This window comes from Halichoeres trimaculatus, unplaced genomic scaffold (assembly GCF_033239565.1).
Source record: "Halichoeres trimaculatus isolate MK-OKI-2021-1 unplaced genomic scaffold, fHalTri1.1 fHalTri1_scaffold_20, whole genome shotgun sequence".
NCBI lineage: Eukaryota > Metazoa > Chordata > Actinopteri > Labriformes > Labridae > Halichoeres > Halichoeres trimaculatus.
The window spans coordinates 2,176,539-2,190,353 of record NW_027437198.1 but is presented as its reverse complement, the minus strand read 5'-3'; the positions used below and the strand labels follow the sequence as shown (position 1 = coordinate 2,190,353).

Here is a 13,815-nt window from a genome sequence, read left to right as displayed (position 1 = left end):
GGAGCTCAGTCAAGGCCAAAAGTTTTGTTTAAAAAAAAAAAAAAATCATAAAAAAAAATTGAAACAATTTTTTTTTTTATTTTTAACCTGATTTAAAGGGATGTTTCAGTTTTTTTGAAGTGGGGTTGTATGAGCTCTATGTGACCACTAAGGACATTAGATACAGTAGAAAGTTGTCTCCTCTCCCTCAGTAAGACACAAACTTTAATCGAAGGTGACGAGGAAATAGACGCTAACAGGGACAGATGGTACCAAATTCAAAGGCTATTTTCTCTGCCTACAAGAACTTAAATCAAAAAGTAATACCACAGTTTAAGAGTGCGCTACATAAAATATTTTTTAAGTGCATTAAGTCTTCGGAAATATAAACATTTATCTGGACCTAACTAACTGGTCATGTGTCCTTACGCGCAGCGCTAGTGCGCTCCGTTCCCCCTCCTTCTTTCAGCTGTAGGGAAAGTAAACGAGCTATGCTTCGAGCCTTGTGTAAGTTTGATCAAGTATGGGGAAGCAGGAAAGGCAGTAATGCGAGGAAAAATAATTTCATTCTCATCACACAAGATAAAGGAAGAGAAGCAGCGAACAACTGAATTGGAGCTGAGAATCAAATCACTAGAAGAAGGTTACAGAGCATCCGCCGACGAGCAAATACTGAACAGTATTAGGAAGGCGAAACTTCAGTTGAATGAAATAATTGAAAAGAAAACTCAGTTTATGCTCCAAAGACTACGCTTGGAGAACTTAGTAACAAATCTGGTAGATACCTAGCTAATCAGCTGAAGACAAACAAAGAAAAAACAATGATCAACTCTGTTAAAGATTCAGCTGGAAATATCATCCATGACCCTGACAGAATAAATCACATCTTTAGGGACTTTTATGAGACACTTTATTCATCACAAATTGACCCACCCGACAGCAGTATTGAAGAATTTCTGAGCAATATTAACCTCCCAAAACTGCAACTGCAACAAGGAATGGCTCTGGACTCTCCCCTCACAATGGAGGAACTTTATAAAGCACTACAAGACATGCCCAGTAATAAAGCCCCAGGTCCAGATGGTTTTCCAGCAGAATTTTATAAGGCATTCTGGACCATGCTGGGACCTACATTTTATAAAATGGTCTTAGAGATCAAGGGAAAAGGTAAAATACTTAAAAACATGAATTCTGCTAACATTGCCCTACTTCTAAAACCAGGGAAAGACCCCACACACCCATCCAGTTACCGGCCAATATCGTTAATAAACACCGACCTCAAAATACTCTGCAAAGCCCTCGCCAGAAGATTAGAAACAGTTACTCCTCTTATCATACATCCTGACCAAACAGGCTTTATAAAGGGCAGACATTCTTCCACTAATACGCGCAGACTAATAAATCTGATAGATTATGCCACATCACACAAGCTGGAATCCACAATCATCTCTTTAGATGCAGAAAAAGCATTTGACAGAGTCAACTGGAAGTTCTTATTTGCAACATTGAACAAATTTGGATTCGGCCCATCCTTTACTGATTGGTTGAAGATTTTATATAATGAGCCAAATGCATGCGTCAGGACAAACGATCAAACTCCCCCAAGCTTCAATCTGCAAAGGGGTACTAGACAGGGCTGCCCACTCTCTCCCTCACTTTTTGCTATCTTTATTGAACCTTTAGCAGCTAGTATCAGACAAAACAAAGACATTAAAGGTATTCGCGGTAAAAGAATAGAACACAAGACAAGTCTTTATGCCGATGATGTATTACTTTTTCTCCAGAACTCACAAACATCTCTCGCTCATACAAGCACACTCATTAATAAATTTTCATCAATTTCTGATTACTCCATAAATTGGTCAAAAACTACTGTTCTCCCCATCAACTGTACTTTCCAGAATAATCAGGATATTAATCTAAATTTAGGGAATATTAAATACTTAGGAATAAACATTTCCCCCTATCTTTCTGAACTAATAAAACAAAATCATGTCCAGCTTCTTAAAACAATAGAGGATGACCTCATACGGTGGACATCCTTACCCATATCACTCATGGGGAGAGTTGCTACCATAAAAATGATGGTTCTACCTAGAGTCAACTATCTGTTCTCAATGATCCCCACCAAACCCCTTTCCGCCTGGTTTAAATCATTAGACTCAGTCATCAATAAGTTCCTCCACGTATCAACTTAAGAACTCTACAAAAGACTAAAAACAATGGTGGTTTGGATTTGCCCGATTTTCATCTCTATTTCCTAGCAAACAGATTGCAATATATCTCAAAATGGCTGAGTCCCAGCCAACTAGATGAACCACGGCTTGATGTAGAGCAAGCACTATGTGATGATCTAATAATTTCTAATCCGCCATTTATCAGCTCAACCGTAAGACACCATAAATGTTTCAAAAAAATCAACATTAATTCCACTCTTACAGCCTGGTGGGAGTTTCTTAAACTAACCAAATCTTCACTCTGGAACAACCCTGACATCCTACAAAATAAGAAAATGATTAACTTCACTCAGTGGAGTATTAAAGATTATTAAACATTTTGAACATATCATTCAAAACAGAAACTTCATATCATTTGAGATACTCACTAAACAATATGAAATCAGTAGCGCCAAATTCCTAGAGTACCAACAAATGAAATGCATAATTAGCAAGAAATATAATTCTGACCAGCTGGATTTAAAACTTCCTGTTGGGGTTGCTGAATTTATTAACCTTAGTGCCCCACAACTGTTATCAAAAATATACAGACAACTAGTCAAGATAGAGGATTCCATCTCACTCCCAACAATAAAGTGGGAAACAGACCTATCTGCTAGTTTCAGTAATGACAGCTGGTTGCAAATATGTTCAAACACATTTAAAATGACTAAAAACTCAAGTTTACAACTTATACAATACAAAATTATCCACAGAATCCATTACACAGGACACAGGGTGTTCAAGATGGGTCTAACACAATCTAACATTTGTTCACACTGCACCAGTAACGCACCAGATGATTATTTACATGCTGTATAGTCCTGTACACCTGTTTGGAACTTTTGGCTCCGGGTGTGTGAAGACCTTTCCACATGGTTTAAGTGTAATATCCCTGTATGCCCCAGACTATGCCTTCTTGGGGACCTGGATGACACGTTTTTGAACTATAACTCTGCATGTTTGGTCCTCACTGCCCTATGCATCGCAAGGAAAACAATCCTCTTGAATTGGAAAAGCAATGCAAATCTGTCTACCAATCAGTTTAAGAACCTTCTATTAGACTACATCAGCAATGAAATGATGTCTGCCTCCTCTAAGAACAAATCAGAAGATGTTTACACTCTCTGGTCCCCTGTGATTAGCTCCATCACTTAGGCAGGTGAAAGGCAGGGATTCCGTGTCTACTGGTGATTGGACAGGTGCTGGGAGGGCTGGGATTCCCCGGGCTTCTGGTGGTCCCATGAGGCGTAGGGCTGGGCTGTCTGTCGTGGAGGCAGCGGTGGGTCTGGCTGGGTGGGGGTGGTAGGTGGGGGTGACCGGGGGGGTTGAGAGGGTTGGAGCTGTCCCGGCAGCGGTGAGTGGGGGCTGCTGGTGGGCCTTGGGTGCGGGCTGCCGGCACCAGGGTGACGTGTGTGGGGAGGTGGGCTGTGGGCCCTGGTGCCTGAGGGCTGCTCTCTGTCCTGGGGAGACGCTTGTGGGCCGATGGGGGTGCGTTCAAATGTGTGTGTGCAGGTCTGTGTATATGTATGTGTGTGTATGTGTGAATTTATATAAATAATGTATTTTTATTATTGTTATTATTATTTATTATTATTATTATTACTATAATTATTTCTTTTATTATTATTTCTATTATTATTTCTGTTATTATGTATTATTATTATTATTATTATTATTATTATTATTATTATATTGCTATATATTATTATATGTCTCTCTATTATACAGTGGGCCAGGGTGGTCCGGGGTGTCCTTGACCCTCTGGCTGCCACGGCCCTGTGCTCTGAGTCTGGCGGATCCCGGGCCCCCCCTGCCCCGGGGGGCCCCGGGGAACAGGGGTGCCTATTGCTGCCAATAGGGCGGCTCACCCTCCAGAGGGGAGCTTTCTCCTCTCTGGTCTTACTTTGCCCCACAGCCCTCACTCCCCCGCTCATCTAGGTCCACGGCGGAGGGCTGGTGAGCTGGGGTACAGATGAGAGGGGGATAGGGGTGGGTTGGGAAAGGGGAGAGGACTTCTGTGGTCTCCGGTGTCTGGCTGGGCGCGCTGGGGGCTGGCACCGACTTGTGATGGGTGGTGGCCTGGGCTGGGTCCATCCTCCCGGGTACCTGGCCGAACCCTCCCTCCTCGGGGGTGAGTGGCCCTTGGGCACAGGTGACCCCGGGTCCTACCCCCTGCGCTCGATCGGGGGCCCTGCGTCTAGCGGGGCCTGTAGGCCTCAGTCCCTGGCCCCCTGGGGTCCTCCCTCCGCAGTGTTGGGGGCCTGCCTCTGGCCTTTCCGGGACGCCCCCTCCTTGCCCCCCTCCTGGGTTGGCGTGCTGCTGTCTCCGTGGTGGTCTGTCTGGGCTCTGTGCTCGGTTGTGGCTGCAGGATGCCCGGGGATGAGGGCTATCTCAGTGCGTGTTTGGCCTCTGGGAGCAGCGGGCCACATCTGCATGACCACACCTTGGCATGATCACCTGACCTAAATCAAACTCAATATTCTGTACTGCCACCTGTACCCCTATATGTGTAGGTAAGTATATGCTTCTGTCTATATTCCTATATACGTATATGTACCTTTTTACAATGATCGTTGATGTGCTCACTGCTACTCATGATTTCTCCAGTTCATCTCTCCACAGGTGCTTCTTGTGATTATGATGTCAAAGACCTCAGGATACTGTCTCTTTTCAGGCTCAGTAGCTGGTTGTTTGTTTCTCCTGTCTGTAGTCATTTGTTCAGTTGTTGTGGTTGCTCTCTACTGTTGTTTTGTTGTCTCTCTCCCCCTCTGTCTAGTCTCTTCTCTACAATCTTTCCCTTTATCACTGTTTCTTTCCTGATATCACCCTGTTCTGGTTAAGCAGTTATCTTCAAACTTGGCAATATACAGGAAGGAAACTGTATGGATACATGTATGCGTATGTATATATATGTGCATATATACGTATGTGTGTGTGTATGTATATATATGTATGTGTATTTATGTATAAAATATATGTCAAAAACATTAATACAGACTATAATTTTAACACTCAAGGGGAGCCTTATACACTAACGGCTCCCCTTAGAAAAGCAAATGTGTTCTGCACAATACGGCAGCCAGACCATAATTCTGTTGTCGTGATGCTGAACAGGACAAGGGGAAAAAAAAAAAAAAAAAAAAAAGTTTGATCAAGTATTGTAATTCTTTCATTTGTACTGTTAGGATTGTGAGGCAGCATAGGAAATTCAAAATGAGTGACTATGACAGGGACAATGAAGTTTCATTCACTTTGGAACCAAAAGGATACCTGCATGAGCCGGAGTAAGATAAGATAAGATAAGATAAGACATACTTTATTAATCCCCGGAGGGAAATTCAAGTTGTTTGGGCACTCTTCCAAGCAAAGAATTGTACACTCTGATGGCTGCAGGGAGGAATGATCTTCGGTACCTCTCGGTCCTGCAGCGCACAGAGGTAAGACGTCCCCTGCTGCTAATCCTCTGGACTATGAAGTTGTAAAGTGGGTGATCAGAATGACGGATGATGGCCTCCACTTTTTCTGTGTATACCTTTCCACCACAGCCTCCAGTGAGTCCAAACTGGATCCAACCACGGAGCTAGCTCTCTTCACCAGTTTTTCCAGTCGCCTCTTGTCCTTCTGCTTTAAACTATTTCCCCAGCAGACTGCACCATAAAACAAAGCACTGGCTACCACGGACTGATAAAACATCTGCAGCAGCTTTCCACAGACATCAACTGATCTGAGCTTCCTTAAGAAAAAGAGACGGCTCTGCCCCTTCTTAAAGAGTGCATCTGTATTAAGGGACCAGTCCAACTTGTTGTCCAGATGTACACCAAGATATTTGTAGGTTGACACCACCTCCACGTCCACCCCATGGATGTTAACTGGCTGATGGCAGAGCCCAGACTTTCGGAAATCCACAATCATTTCCTTTGTTTTTGAGGTGTTCAGTAGGAGACAATTTCTATGACTCCAGTCACAGAAAGCTTTTATCAGATCCCTGTATTCAGATTCCTGTCCATTTTGGATACACGCCACAATAGCAGTGTCATCGGAGTATTTTTGGATGTGGCAGGACTCAGAGTTGTATTTGAAGTCTGCAGTATAAAGTGTGAATAGGAATGGAGCCAGAACAGTTCCTTGTGGAGCCCCCGTGCTGCTCATGACCGTCCCAGAGACGCAGTTTCCCAACCTGACAAACTGTGGCCTCTCTGTGAAATAGTCTGTGATCCAGGAGACAAAGGATGGGTTCACTCCTATGTCTTTGAGCTTATCTCTCAATATCATGGGCTGGATGGTGTTAAATGCACTTGAAAAATCAAAGAACATAATTCTTACATAGGTGCCAGGTTCTTCTAGATAGCACAGGGCACGGTGGAGCCTGTATGTAACTGCATCATCCACTCCAATATGATTTCTATATGCAAACTGCAGAGGTTCTAATGTGTCTTTGACCTCAAGTCTCAACAGACGTAAAAGCAGCCTCTCAAAGGTTTTCATAACATGTGAGGTGAGGGCAACTGGTCTGTAGTCGTTAAGTTCAGCTGGGCATTTGAGTTTTGGTACCGGCACAATACAAGATGTTTTCCACAGAGCCGGGACCTGACCCAACTGTGTAGACTCAGGTTGAAGATCCTCTAAAGGGGTTCACACAATTGGGCAGCACAGTCCTTAAGCAGTCTTGGACACACACCATCTGGACCAGCAGCCTTTCCTGAGCACAGTCTTCCTAACTCTAACCTCACTCCTAAAGCTGTGACAGACGGTGACGGTGGAAGAGGCACAGGTGTAAGAGGGGATGTAGCAGGAGTGGTGGAGAGACACAGATGTGTAGAAGGAGCAGCAGTAGAAGAGGAAGTGGTCGCTGTGTCAAACTTGTTGAAGAACTGGTTGAATTCATTAGCACGTTCAACATCACCCACAATTGGCTGCCTTGTCTTTGTGTTATAACTAGAGATGTTGTTGATTCCTCTCCACACCTCACGCATGTTATTATTTTGTAGTTTTCGCTCAATGTTCTTTTTATATTTCACCTTAGCCTCCCTTAATCTCCTCTTCAGCACTTTTTGCACCAGTTTGAGCCGTTCTTTGTCGCCATCTCTAAAGGCTTCCTTTTTCTGATTGAGGATATCCTTGATGTCACTTGTGATCCAGGGTTTGTTATTGGGGAAACGGAGTACAGTCTTTGATGGTATGATATTGTCTTTACAGAAGTTGATGTATTCAGTAAAACAGTCAACCTGTTTATCAATATCTATACTATTTTCATCTGTTTCTAACAATACATTCCAGTCTGTGCACTCAAAGCAGTCTCTCAGAGCCTCACTGGCCTCAGGTGTCCATTTTCTAACTGTTACAGTAGTTGCGTGCTGCCTCAATACGCAGGGTCTGTAACAAGACTGAAGTAAAACCAGATTGTGATCCGACCTGCCCAGTGGTGGTAATGCAGTGGCACTGTATGCATCTTTGACGTTGGCATATAGAAGATCAAGTGTTCTGTTCACTCTGGTTTAGGGCTGCAACGATTAGTCGACATAATCGACTACGTCGACGAAAAAAATTCATCGACGCAAATTTTAATAGTCGACGCGTCGTATTATTGTTTTTATTGTGGTTGTCACATGGTGAAATCAAATACCAGGGGGTAATACTCATTTGTAACTTCAGTTCACACCATGAGGTGCTGTGTTATTGGATACCTTTATAGGAAAAGATCACTAAGTTCATACGTGAGGAATATTGATGAGGAAAAATCTCCGCTTCCAGAGAGCGCTGTGCGCTGACAGAGGCTCTGACGGAGCCTGTCAGCTCCCGGAGTTTAGCGTCTGATAACGTGATCTAGAGAGTCTCCTTCACTCTCTGTTACCAACAGTTTTTCAGGATCTAAGCGACAAACTAGTGTAAAAAATTCCCCTAACTTTTCAAAAGAGAGGAAATTTATCACTCTCAAGCTCACACTGCAGCGGTAACACTCAGCGGGGAGGAGGAGGGGCGGAGTGTGCATGAGCGAAGTGGAAGTAGCGCATGTAGAGAAACGAAACTTAATGCGTTGTCATGGAGAGTTGGGGGAGAGTCAGACGGGATCATACAGAGAGCAAAGCCCCAATGAGCAAATAAACATTAGAAAACAAGGCCAAAGTCACTAATAAGCGGTGTGTCCAACACTGCGTACAACAACTTAATTTCCCTGTTACCTGCTTCATTCAGTTTGAGATTTAGCCTATTTATTTTTTGTATAGCCTAGTACTTATATTTTTTCACGTCATCATGAATGAAATAAAGACAAACAAACAAACGTGACACAGGGCTGACCAATCAGAGGTGAGAACCTAACTCTGGGTAAATGCAGTAAAAATGCAAAACACAGGTTGAATTATAAAGGTCTGCACCTTTTAAAGGCCAAATTAGGTTGAAACTCAAAATAATCGTGATTAATCGACTAATCGAAAAAATAATTGATATATTAGTCGACACTAAAAATAATCGTTAGTTGCAGCCCTACTCTGGTTGGGCAATTAACAAACTGTTTAAATCCAGTGAGATAAGAGGAGAGGCTAACATGGTTAAAGTCTCCAGATATTATTATGAGAGCCTCAGGATGTTGAGTCTGTAGCCTGGCAACAGTTTCTTGGATAACATCACATGGAACTTCAGTAGTTGCTTTGGGTGGAATGTACACAAGGATTGTTATTATATGACTGAATTCTCTGGGAAGGCAATATGGCCTCATCCCAACTGCCAACAGTTCAATGTCCGGACAACACATCTTCACCTTGACTGTAGTATGATCAGGATTACACCATCTCTGATTGATGTATAAAACCAGTCCTCCACCTTTTGACTTGCCACTAGCTTTGGTGTCTCTGTCCAGACGTATCAGCGTGAAGCCAGGGATATCCACACAGGAATCAGAGATGTTTTGATTCAACCAGGTCTCAGTAAAGTACATGAGGCTGCACTCACGGTATACATTTTGTGTCTTCACCAGTATCTCTAGTTCATCCTTTTTGTTGGGCAGAGAGTTGACATTCCCCATGATGACTGAAGGAAGAAAGGGCTTGTATCTCCATCTCCTGGCCTTTAACTTTGCACCAGCACGACTAGCTACACAGAAGAGGAGCTGCTACAGATGGCGACTGAAATGGATACAGAGGAGACATTCATGGACACTGGACATCAAGATGCTGAGTGTTACTGCTGCCATGACTGTTGTTGTTGTTGTTGTTGCTGTTACAGGACACTCCAGAATTCAGAAGAGCAGGGAAATCTGTGAGAAGAGTTACACAGACAGCTCGAGAGCCAGCGGTGTCCTCTAACTTAGAGAAATCCTGAAGAGTGTCTGTAACCAAGTTCTACTCGTGACAGCAGTAACACTCAGCATCCATGGGCATAGAGTCACAGCTCAGAAATTTACACCACTGAGTATTTCCAACTCTATCTTGATGTCCAGAGTCCGTGGATGTCTCCTCTGTATTCCTTTCAGTCGCCTTCTGTAGCAGCTCCTCTTCTGTGTAGCTAGTCGTGCTGGTGCAAAGTTAAAGGCCAGGAGATGGAGATACAAGCCCTTTCTTCCTTCAGTCATCATGGGGAATGTCAACTCTCTGCCCAACAAAAAGGATGAACTAGAGATACTGGTGAAGACACAAAATGTATACCGTGAGTGCAGCCTCATGTACTTTACTGAGACCTGGTTGAATCAAAACATCTCTGATTCCTGTGTGGATATCCCTGGCTTCACGCTGATACGTCTGGACAGAGACACCAAAGCTAGTGGCAAGTCAAAAGGTGGAGGACTGGTTTTATACATCAATCAGAGATGGTGTAATCCTGATCATACTACAGTCAAGGTGAAGATGTGTTGTCCGGACATTGAACTGTTGGCAGTTGGGATGAGGCCATATTACCTTCCCAGAGAATTCAGTCATATAATAACAATCCTTGTGTACATTCCACCCAAAGCAACTACTGAAGTTCCATGTGATGTTATCCAAGAAACTGTTGCCAGGCTACAGACTCAACATCCTGAGGCTCTCATAATAATATCTGGAGACTTTAACCATGTTAGCCTCTCCTCTTATCTCACTGGATTTAAACAGTTTGTTAATTGCCCAACCAGAGTAGGGCTGCAACTAACGATTATTTTTAGTGTCGACTAATATATCAATTATTTTTTCGATTAGTCGATTAATCACGATTATTTTGAGTTTCAACCTAATTTGGCCTTTAAAAGGTGCAGACCTTTATAATTCAACCTGTGTTTTGCATTTTTACTGCATTTACCCAGAGTTAGGTTCTCACCTCTGATTGGTCAGCCCTGTGTCACGTTTGTTTGTTTGTCTTTATTTCATTCATGATGACGTGAAAAAATATAAGTACTAGGCTATACAAAAAATAAATAGGCTAAATCTCAAACTGAATGAAGCAGGTAACAGGGAAATTAAGTTGTTGTACGCAGTGTTGGACACACCGCTTATTAGTGACTTTGGCCTTGTTTTCTAATGTTTATTTGCTCATTGGGGCTTTGCTCTCTGTATGATCCCGTCTGACTCTCCCCCAACTCTCCATGACAACGCATTAAGTTTCGTTTCTCTACATGCGCTACTTCCACTTCGCTCATGCACACTCCGCCCCTCCTCCTCCCCGCTGAGTGTTACCGCTGCAGTGTGAGCTTGAGAGTGATAAATTTCCTCTCTTTTGAAAAGTTAGGGGAATTTTTTACACTAGTTTGTCGCTTAGATCCTGAAAAACTGTTGGTAACAGAGAGTGAAGGAGACTCTCTAGATCACGTTATCAGACGCTAAACTCCGGGAGCTGACAGGCTCCGTCAGAGCCTCTGTCAGCGCACAGCGCTCTCTGGAAGCGGAGATTTTTCCTCATCAATATTCCTCACGTATGAACTTAGTGATCTTTTCCTATAAAGGTATCCAATAACACAGCACCTCATGGTGTGAACTGAAGTTACAAATGAGTATTACCCCCTGGTATTTGATTTCACCATGTGACAACCACAATAAAAACAATAATACGACGCGTCGACTATTAAAATTTGCGTCGATGAATTTTTTTCGTCGACGTAGTCGATTATGTCGACTAATCGTTGCAGCCCTAAACCAGAGTGAACAGAACACTTGATCTTCTATATGCCAACGTCAAAGATGCATACAGTGCCACTGCATTACCACCACTGGGCAGGTCGGATCACAATCTGGTTTTACTTCAGTCTTGTTACAGACCCTGCGTATTGAGGCAGCACGCAACTACTGTAACAGTTAGAAAATGGACACCTGAGGCCAGTGAGGCTCTGAGAGACTGCTTTGAGTGCACAGACTGGAATGTATTGTTAGAAACAGATGAAAATAGTATAGATATTGATAAACAGGTTGACTGTTTTACTGAATACATCAACTTCTGTAAAGACAATATCATACCATCAAAGACTGTACTCCGTTTCCCCAATAACAAACCCTGGATCACAAGTGACATCAAGGATATCCTCAATCAGAAAAAGGAAGCCTTTAGAGATGGCGACAAAGAACGGCTCAAACTGGTGCAAAAAGTGCTGAAGAGGAGATTAAGGGAGGCTAAGGTGAAATATAAAAAGAACATTGAGCGAAAACTACAAAATAATAACATGCGTGAGGTGTGGAGAGGAATCAACAACATCTCTAGTTATAACACAAAGACAAGGCAGCCAATTGTGGGTGATGTTGAACGTGCAAATGAATTCAACCAGTTCTTCAACAAGTTTGACACAGCGACCACTTCCTCTTCTACTGCTGCTCCTTCTTCACATCTGTGTCTCTCCACCACTCCTGCTACATCCCCTCTTACACCTGTGCCTCCTCCACCATCACCGTCTGTCACAGCTTTAGGAGTGAGGTTAGAGTAAGGAAGACTGTGCTCAGGGAAGGCTGCTGGTCCAGATGGTGTGTGTCCAAGACTGCTTAAGGACTGTGCTGCCCAATTGTGTGAACCCCTTCAGAGGATCTTCAACCTGAGTCTACAGTTGGGTCAGGTCCCGGCTCTGTGGAAAACATCTTGTATTGTGCCGGTACCAAAACTCAAATGCCCAGCTGAACTTAACGACTACAGACCAGTTGCCCTCACCTCACATGTTATGAAAACCTTTGAGAGGCTGCTTTTACGTCTGTTGAGACTTGAGGTCAAAGACACACTAGAACCTCTGCAGTTTGCATATAGAAATCATATTGGAGTGGATGATGCAGTTACATACATGCTCCACCGTGCCCTGTGCTATCTAGAAGAACCTGGCACCTATGTAAGAATTATGTTCTTTGATTTTTCAAGTGCATTTAACACCATCCAGCCCATGATATTGAGAGATAAGCTCAAAGACATAGGAGTGAACCCATCCTTTGTCTCCTGGATCACAGACTATTTCACAGAGAGGCCACAGTTTGTCAGGTTGGGAAACTGCGTCTCTGGGACGGTCATGAGCAGCACGGGGGCTCCACAAGGAACTGTTCTGGCTCCATTCCTATTCACACTTTATACTGCAGACTTCAAATACAACTCTGAGTCCTGCCACATCCAAAAATACTCCGATGACACTGCTATTGTGGCGTGTATCCAAAAAGGACAGGAATCTGAATACAGGGATCTGATAAAAGCTTTCTGTGACTGGAGTCATAGAAATTGTCTCCTACTGAACACCTCAAAAACAAAGGAAATGATTGTGGATTTCCGAAAGTCTGGGCTCTGCCATCAGCCAGTTAACATCCATGGGGTGGACGTGGAGGTGGTGTCAACCTACAAATATCTTGGTGTACATCTGGACAACAAGTTGGACTGGTCCCTTAATACAGATGCACTCTTTAAGAAGGGGCAGAGCCGTCTCTTTTTCTTAAGGAAGCTCAGATCAATTGATGTCTGTGGAAAGCTGCTGCAGATGTTTTATCAGTCCGTGGTAGCCAGTGCTTTGTTTTATGGTGCAGTCTGCTGGGGAAATAGTTTAAAGCAGAAGGACAAGAGGCGACTGGAAAAACTGGTGAAGAGAGCTAGCTCCGTGGTTGGATCCAGTTTGGACTCACTGGAGGCTGTGGTGGAAAGGTATACACAGAAGAAAGTGGAGGCCATCATCCGTCCCTCTGATCACCCACTTCACAACATCATAGTCCAGAGGATCAGCAGCAGGGGACGCCTTACCTCTGTGCGCTGCAGGACCGAGAGGTACCGAAGATCATTCCTCCCTGCAGCCATCAGAGTGTACAATTCTTTGCTTGGAAGAGTGCCCAAACAACTTGAATTTCCCTCCGGGGATTAATAAAGTATGTCTTATCTTATCTTATCTTATCTTATTTATAACTTCATCACTGGCTGTTTTTGCATCATCAGCCCGTGGAGGTCTGTTTGCACTACCATATATTCTGGTACTGCGAGTTTGAACCTTCTGGACCAATACATCAGTTTCCTCCTGGGAGAAGTTTGGTCGCCCAGAGCTGCTGCTGCTGCTGCTGCTGTTGTCGTCCATGATAAAATGAAATTGTCACTGCGCCTCGCGCGCAACATATTTAGAGGCAAGGAGAGGTGCTCATTTGATTGGAGAAGACAGAGGCTGTGTTAAACCCACTCACGGCTTTTCTTCTCCCTCTCTGCCATTTTCACCGAGGGA

At 43.6% G+C, this 13,815-nt stretch overlaps 1 long non-coding RNA gene across 1 annotated transcript in view; it reads left to right on the top strand.

The window, feature by feature from the left end:
• The window catches only part of LOC141809755 (uncharacterized), a 57,931-nt gene that overhangs the window by 26,004 nt on the left and 18,112 nt on the right, over positions 1 to 13,815 (top strand). The gene's annotated exons all lie outside the window — the stretch shown is intronic.